Genomic DNA, 7,309 nt, shown 5'->3' on the forward strand with positions numbered 1-7,309 from the left:
GATCCAGGTTCAATTCCCAGCATCCAATATAGTCCCCTGAGCACCGCCAGGAGTGATTCCTGAGTGCAAAGCCAGGAGTAACCCCTGTGCATCGCTGGGTGTGACCCAAGAAGCCAAAAAAAGAGGGGGGATGGGGCTGGAGTAATAGCACAGTGGGTAGGGCGTTTGCCTTGCACGTGGCCAACCTGGGTTCGATTCCCAGCACCCCATATGGTCCCCTGAGCACCGCCAGGGGTAATTTCTGAGTGCAGAGCCAGGAGTAACCCCTGTGCATCGCCGGGCATGACCCCCCCAAAAAAAAGGTGGGGGGGAAAATTAGATGAGGGGCCGGAGTGATAGTCAGTAGGTAGGGCGTTTGCCTTGCACACGGCCGATCCAGGTTCAATTCCCAGCATCCCATGTGGTCCCCCGAGCAACGCCAGGAGTAATTTCTGAGTGCAGAGCCAGGAGTAACCCCTGAATGCAAAGTCAGGATCAACCCCTGTGCATTGCCAGGTGTGACCCCAAAAAGCCAAAAAAAAAGATGAGTTTAAAAAGAGGTGTTTTAATCACTGAACCATCTCCTGACCCCTGATTCTTGCATATTTAAAAGATATCATCATGTTATTTATAATGATGAGTTTGCTAGCCTATTTTCAATGTTTGTGTCTTTCCAACCTTCCTTCTAACTGCTAGAACCTTTGATAAAATATTGAATATTTGCAGAGATAGTTGCACCAAGTATTCACATTTCTGAAGTCTTGGGGAAATGTACTCACATTTAAGTAGCACTTGGAAGGATGCCCATAGGCCTTTTGTAACTAGGCCCATTATTAGGTGAAATAAGTCTCTTTCAATATTAGTTTTTATCATCAGGTACTAGCTCTGTCAAATCCTTTTCTGCATATCGAGATAATTACACAATTATTTTTCTCTAGTCTACCAGTATAAAATTGACTTTCAAATGTTAGACTAACCTTACTTTACTGAAATAAACCTGTGATTTTGGGGGATCAGAGAGACAGTACAAATGATACTACATGTAAGGTGCTACAGAGACTGGCACACATCTAAAAAAATAAGTGCTGGTGCAGATGCGGGGAGAAAGGGACTCTCGTTCACTGCTGGTGGGAATGCCAACTGGTCTAGACTTTCTGGAAGACAATATGAACATTCCTAAAAATACTAGAATTTGAGCTTACGTATGACTCAGCAATACTGCTCCTTGGAATATACCCTTGGGGCCCTAAAATACGATACAGAAGAGTCATCTGCACTTCTGTGTTCATAGCAGCACTAATCACAACAGCCAGGATCTAGAAACAACCCAAGTGCCCAAGAACAGATGAGTGGATAAAGGAACTATGGCACATCTACACAATAAAATATTATAGAGCCCCCAAGAAAAATGAAGTAACGAAATTTGCTTATACATGAATGGACATGGAGAGTATCCGTCTGAGTGAAATGAGTCAGAGGGAAAGAGAATGATTTCACTCATTTGTGGATATAAAAAAAAAAAACAGCATGAGAATAATACCCAAAGCAGTAGAAACAAGGGCCAGAAGAACTGGTCCATGGTAGGAGGCTTGCCACAGAGGAGGAGGGAGAGTGCTGTTAGGACAGAGAAGGGACCACTATGACAATGATAACTGGAAATGATCCCTCTGGACAAGAACTGAGTTCTGAACAGAGGTAAGGTAAATGAATGATAACCTTTCAGTAACAGTACTGCAAACCACAGTAGCTAAAAGGAAAAAAGGAAAAGAGGGGGCGGGGGTGTCTGCCTTAGAGGCAGGTCGGGGGGATGGTGGTGGGCAGGAAACTGGGGACATTGATGGTGGAAAATGTACACTGGTGAAAGGACACAGTCTGGAACATTGAATGACTGAAAATACATCAGGAACAATTTTGCAACTGTGTATCTCATGGTGACTCAATATAAAAAAAATTGTTTAAAAGAGTAATCTCTGAGTACAGAGCCAGGGCACAAAACTCAAGCATCACTGGGTGTGGCCCCAAAATCAAATAAACTAATAAATAAACAGAACAGGGAAGAATCTGGGAGATGGAAATGATAAGTAATTGTTAAGTGACAATCAAGACAAAGATAAACAGCTCTGCTGTATTCCCAGAACTAGATAGTACCTGGCATGCTGCAGGGGCCCAGTACATACTTCTGAACTCATGAAACCCTCTGCATCAGTGACCCCATCACTAGACATGGAAGGGCATGGGTCAGGGAGTCTCCGCTGAGCAATGAATTTGAAACACCACCGCCCGTCCCACCTTGCAAGCAAATGTGTGAATGTTTTTAAAGGTTGAAAAACCCCAAGGACTTAGAAGGCCTGTGAGGTTGAAATCAGAGGGAAGTCACTGATGGGGACAGCAGCCTGGGGGAGGTGGCGCTGGGGTGATAGTGCTTTTTAAAAAAAAAGAAAAAAAAAACTCCTGTTGATTGAAAGCAAGAAACCTGTGGGCAGTTCTCCAGCACGGCCATCTGTGCGCTTGGTGACTTTTAACCTTTCTCTTGTCATGTTCACCTCAGCTACTATCAGGCAGTCCGTGGCAGAGGGGGAAATTCCAGCTCCTTTGAGAGGCTTTATGAGGGAGGTTCCTGGAGCCAGAAGAAAAGGGGGTAAAGCACTTGCTTACTTGAAGGCGACACTAGCATTGCATATTGTCTCCCTGAGTACTGCTAAAAATGACCCCTGAGTACAGAGCCTGGGCACAGGAATGAGCCCTTGAGCACTGCAGGGTACAATCTCCCTCAAAAAAAAAAAAAAGAGGGAGAGTTTCCCTGACAAAAATAGTTCAAATCCATCCACTGGATCGAAAATGAAGATGTCCCCAACATCAAACACAGAAATCCACCTAAGCCTTGTCACAGATCTGGAAGCTCCAAGTTGATCACAGTCAGATGAAAATGAGTTGCAGCTGTTTGTTATATTAGGGCCATCAGCAAACCAGTCACCTCCAAATTGCCCCATTGCTGTCCCCACAGACTGGGTAGTGGGAGTCTGATCAGCCTATCCCCATTTTTTTGAAATCCATACTTTGTGTATAAAGATCTGGCATTATTACCTACTTTAGCCACACAGCCAAACAGAAAGCGCCACAGGATCACAGATCAGCAAGGCATGTCAGAAGCTACCTCGAGAGGCTCCTAGTTTCCAGGGGGAGAAGGTCATGTCCAGGAAGGAGCTGCCTGGTTTGAAGCTGCCTGCGGAATTAGAGCCGAGACGGAATGTTCCCTCAGCTCTAAGTCCTGAATATGGCCTCCTCCCATTACTCTCCTGCCGCTCCTCCTCCAGGACTCAGTAGAAGCTTGTCCACACCTGATGCTTGGCCTGACTTTCTATCTATCAGAGCTCAGGAACTGAGAGTGGAAAAACTTTATCAAAGTGTTGTTTCAAAAAAAAAATACTTTTATGGAGATGAGCACAGCTTGGGACTGGGAAGAAAAAAAACAGACCAAGAAAGCCAAAAAATTTTAGCCATCCAGAGCTCAAAACAGGACTAGTCCGTGAGTAGCCAGCCCTCCCTCATTTGATTCAAATGCCCCAATGGGCCACACGTACTGTCTCTTTGGCAAAAATGAGCCCGTCATCCAGCACCAATTGTGAGGCATCTAGAACCTAAGGCCATAGGAGAGCCCAGGAGGTTTGACTAGCAATTCAAACACCAACTGTCCTCTGACCAGCACCAAAGTTCAGGCACCTCTTAAATCGTAGCTCCATAGCCAGGGCGGTTCCCATGCAACAGGAAGGAAGTTCCCTAAAAGATTCAGTGATTAGATCTATAAAATCAAATACAAACAGAAACAGAGAGATTCAGGATTCTGCAACAGTCCAGAGGCTCAGCATTTCTGGGATAAGGAGAACCACACAGGACGGCTGAGTCTCCTCACTGCGAAAGAAGTCAAGTTTGGGCATGAACTCACCAGAACATGCCCCCAAGAAAATCCCCTAAAAATGAAGGGAAGTGGGGTGAGTCCGCAAGCAAAATGAGCTGGGGGTGGGGTGGGGAGGAATGAGGACATCAATCAGGAAGGGACAGATGCGGCATTGGTGATGTACCCCTGGAATTCAACACCACCAGCCCCCCAGCAGCTCTGGGAAGCTCAGAAACTTGATTTTCACCTTCCCTTCCTTTTGTTGCTGTTGTTGTCGCAATGAGGAGGGTAGGGGATCCCCGACACTTGGTTGTGGTGTCCCACAGATGGATTGCATGCTGGGGATGGCAAAGAGCAGGGATCAGTGTCTCTGCTTTTTCCTTCCTCTGAAGCCTGAGAAACACATTGTACCTATTTACAAGATCCTAAAAGGCCAGCAAGGGAGACAGGGAAGTATTCAAGTGCATAGCTATCAAAAGGAAACACACAACTGTTAAAAAAAATTTCACCTACAAAGGCACAAACAGGGGTCTGGGGGTGTGACTCAAGGGGTGAGGTGCATGCCTGACTTGGGGCGAGGCCCCAACACTGCTGGGGTTCCCAGCTTTGCCTGGGGTGGCCCTAGGGCCTTCAGGAGTGGGTCTGGCCACTTGTACCACAAGAGTGGCTCCCACAGTAAAAAAAAAAGTACAAAAAAAGTAAAAAAAAAGTACAAAAAGGTGTACTACGGGACACACACATGAATCTCGGAAGCGAGCAACTGGCTGCAGAGATGCCTCCAGACCTTGCAATAGGCCACTTTCACGGGGCCACTCCAGATGGGAGCAGGTGCTGTCCCTTCCCCCACCCCCTAGGAATCCTGGCGGCTGCCATCTTCTAGAACTCAACAAAAATTACAGGTACATGGTGGCAGTGGTGGGAAATGCCAGGCCTCATGGGACAGGGGAGGATCCGCCCTTCTCCTTCCCTTGGCCGATGGGACTCTGAGACGAAGCCCACAATCGGCCACTGGCTACTTAAGCTCCCATATGGTCATGATCCGGAGACACACACGAGTCTCGGAACCAAGTAGCTCCCTGAAGAGATCTCTCCAGACGCTAATTATTAAAATTTTAGAGCTCTCAGAGTGCGCGTCCGTGCCACATTATATTTTATCCATGACAAGCAATACAAAACAAATTGTTTAGCATTGCATTTTCAGCAGGTTTGAGTGGTGGTGGGACTGGTGTCGAAATATCGAATGTAACCATAGAGAGAGTATTGTGCAAATTGTCGGTCACACAGGCAGGGGAAGGAGTGGAATGCGGGGTTGGGGAGGATACTGGGGATTTTGGTAGTGAAAAATGTGAAAATGTGCACTGGTGAATAGATGGGTGTTTGATGATTGTATGATCGAAACTCAAGTTTTGTACTGTATCTCATGGTGTGAATCAATAAAAAAGGGGGTGAAAAAAAGGATGTACTACAACCTGGGGCAGGTGGGAAATAAGAGCATCCCCCTGAATCCAGAAAAAGTTGAACAGTGGCAGGATTCCTTCCTCACTATGAGAACCTCAGCCCAGCAGCCAAAAGTGAAACGCATCTGAACAAGGGTTTGTATTTTGACTCCTCTCAGCCAACAGGATTGTATTCCTAGATCTGACTTCATAAATAGTTTGTTTATGAACACATCATTTATGCAAACTTTTTTCATATCTAATTGGGATTATATTTACCAATTCAAATATTTTTCCTTGCTTCCTCTTTCTGTGTGTGTGTGTGTGTGTGTGTGTGTGTGTGTGTGTGTGTGAGAGTGTGTGTGTGGTGGTGGTGGTGGGGAACCTCACCTGGCTCAGGGTTACTCCTGGCTCTGCAATCAGGAATTACTCCTGGTGGTGCTAGGGAGGACATATGAGGTGGTGGGGATTGAACCCGGTTGGCAATAATGCAGGGCAAATGCCCTAGCTGCTGTATTGTCAAACCAACCTCTGCTTCCCCCCCCCTTTTTTTTTGCTTTTTGGGTCACACCCGACGATGCACTGGGGTTACTCCTGGCTCATGCACTCAAGAATTACTCCTGGCGGTGCTCAGGGGACCATATGGGATGCTGGGGATCAAACCCGGGTCAGCCGCGTGCAAAGCAAACGCCCTAACCACTGTGCTATCGTTCCAGCCCCTGCTTCCTCTTTTTAAAATCCCCCTGTGATTTGCTTTGTGACAGTCACTGAATTATTTCATATTTTTGTGCATTTAAAATTTGTACTATTCTACCCCTTACTATTGACATGATGTGGTATCTCATTATCTTTTCTTTCTTGGACTTTTTTTTATGTATATATTCCATCTTCTGTCTAGACTCATATGTATTTCCAAATGGCATTATGACTCATATACGATTGAAACTTACATAAAGGTCTTTCATTTTCCTTCAGAGGAGAGCATGAACACAGTCCCCTACTACAAACTCTGCTGCCTATTTTCCCACCTTTGAGGAAGTGCAGCAGTCAGCACCTCCAGAGTGGAATGGATAAGCTTTGCCCTGGGAACATCCCCTTCGTGACCATGGATTCCCCCAGCCAATTAAGTATTAAAGCCTATTTTTTTGTTTGTTTGCTTCCCTAGAACAATCAAACATATCCATTCTCTAGATGCATTAACTGATCAATTTTACTCAACATCTGTCATGTGTCGTATGCTGCATTATAGTGATTATGTAAGCTGTCAATTTCAGAGTTAGACTTAAATAGTCTTTCTTTGCCTTCTTTTTGTTTTTGGTCACACCCAGCAGTGCTCAGGAGCTACTCCTTGGCTCTGTACTCTAGGGTCACTCTTGGTGGTGCCAGGGGACCCACTGGCACTGGGGATCCAAACAGGCCTTCAGCATACCAACCATGTGCTCAGCTGGCTGTATCTCTCAGGCCTTCTATAGTCTTTCTCATGAAACACTTGTGTTTCGTAAGAAACTCATTGCATTACTCATTTTTGTAGGCATTTTTGCAATTAATGATTTTTGTTTGTTTTTGCTTTTCTGTCAACAGAGAAATGGGAAAAGAAAACTTAATCCATTCATCATGCTTCCCACTCCGGGGGATGGAGAGTCCCACTCCTGCAAACCTACCTCATGTCAAGACAGCGACAATACCTATTAGTGGGTTGTTCTTTGGGATCTGACACACATCGCAGAATATTTGACAATCTTTTCTCAAGGTCTTTTCTTTTCCTTTTGGGTCACACCCAGCAACTCACAGGGGTTACTCCTGGTTCTGCACTCAGGAATTACTCCTGGCAGTGCTTGGGAGACCGTATGGGATGCTGGGAATCAAACCCAGCTCAGCCACATGCAAGGCAAACTCCCTACCTGCTGTGCTATCACTCCAGCCCCTTTTCTCAAAGCCTTACCTGAAAAATTTATTGAGAAGATAATTGAAATCAGCAAAGTGGAGGTGGTATAGTTGC

At 45.7% G+C, this 7,309-nt stretch overlaps 1 non-coding gene across 1 annotated transcript; it reads right to left on the reverse strand.

Moving 5' to 3' along the window:
* Positions 1-6,282: 6,282 nt before the first annotated feature.
* Positions 6,283-6,441, reverse strand: LOC130030912 (U1 spliceosomal RNA). The gene has a single exon (XR_008793572.1). It is a non-coding gene; the product is annotated as a U1 spliceosomal RNA (small nuclear RNA).
* Positions 6,442-7,309: the final 868 nt, after the last annotated feature.

This window comes from Sorex fumeus, unplaced genomic scaffold (assembly GCF_029834395.1).
Source record: "Sorex fumeus unplaced genomic scaffold, SorFum_2.1 ptg000044l, whole genome shotgun sequence".
NCBI lineage: Eukaryota > Metazoa > Chordata > Mammalia > Eulipotyphla > Soricidae > Sorex > Sorex fumeus.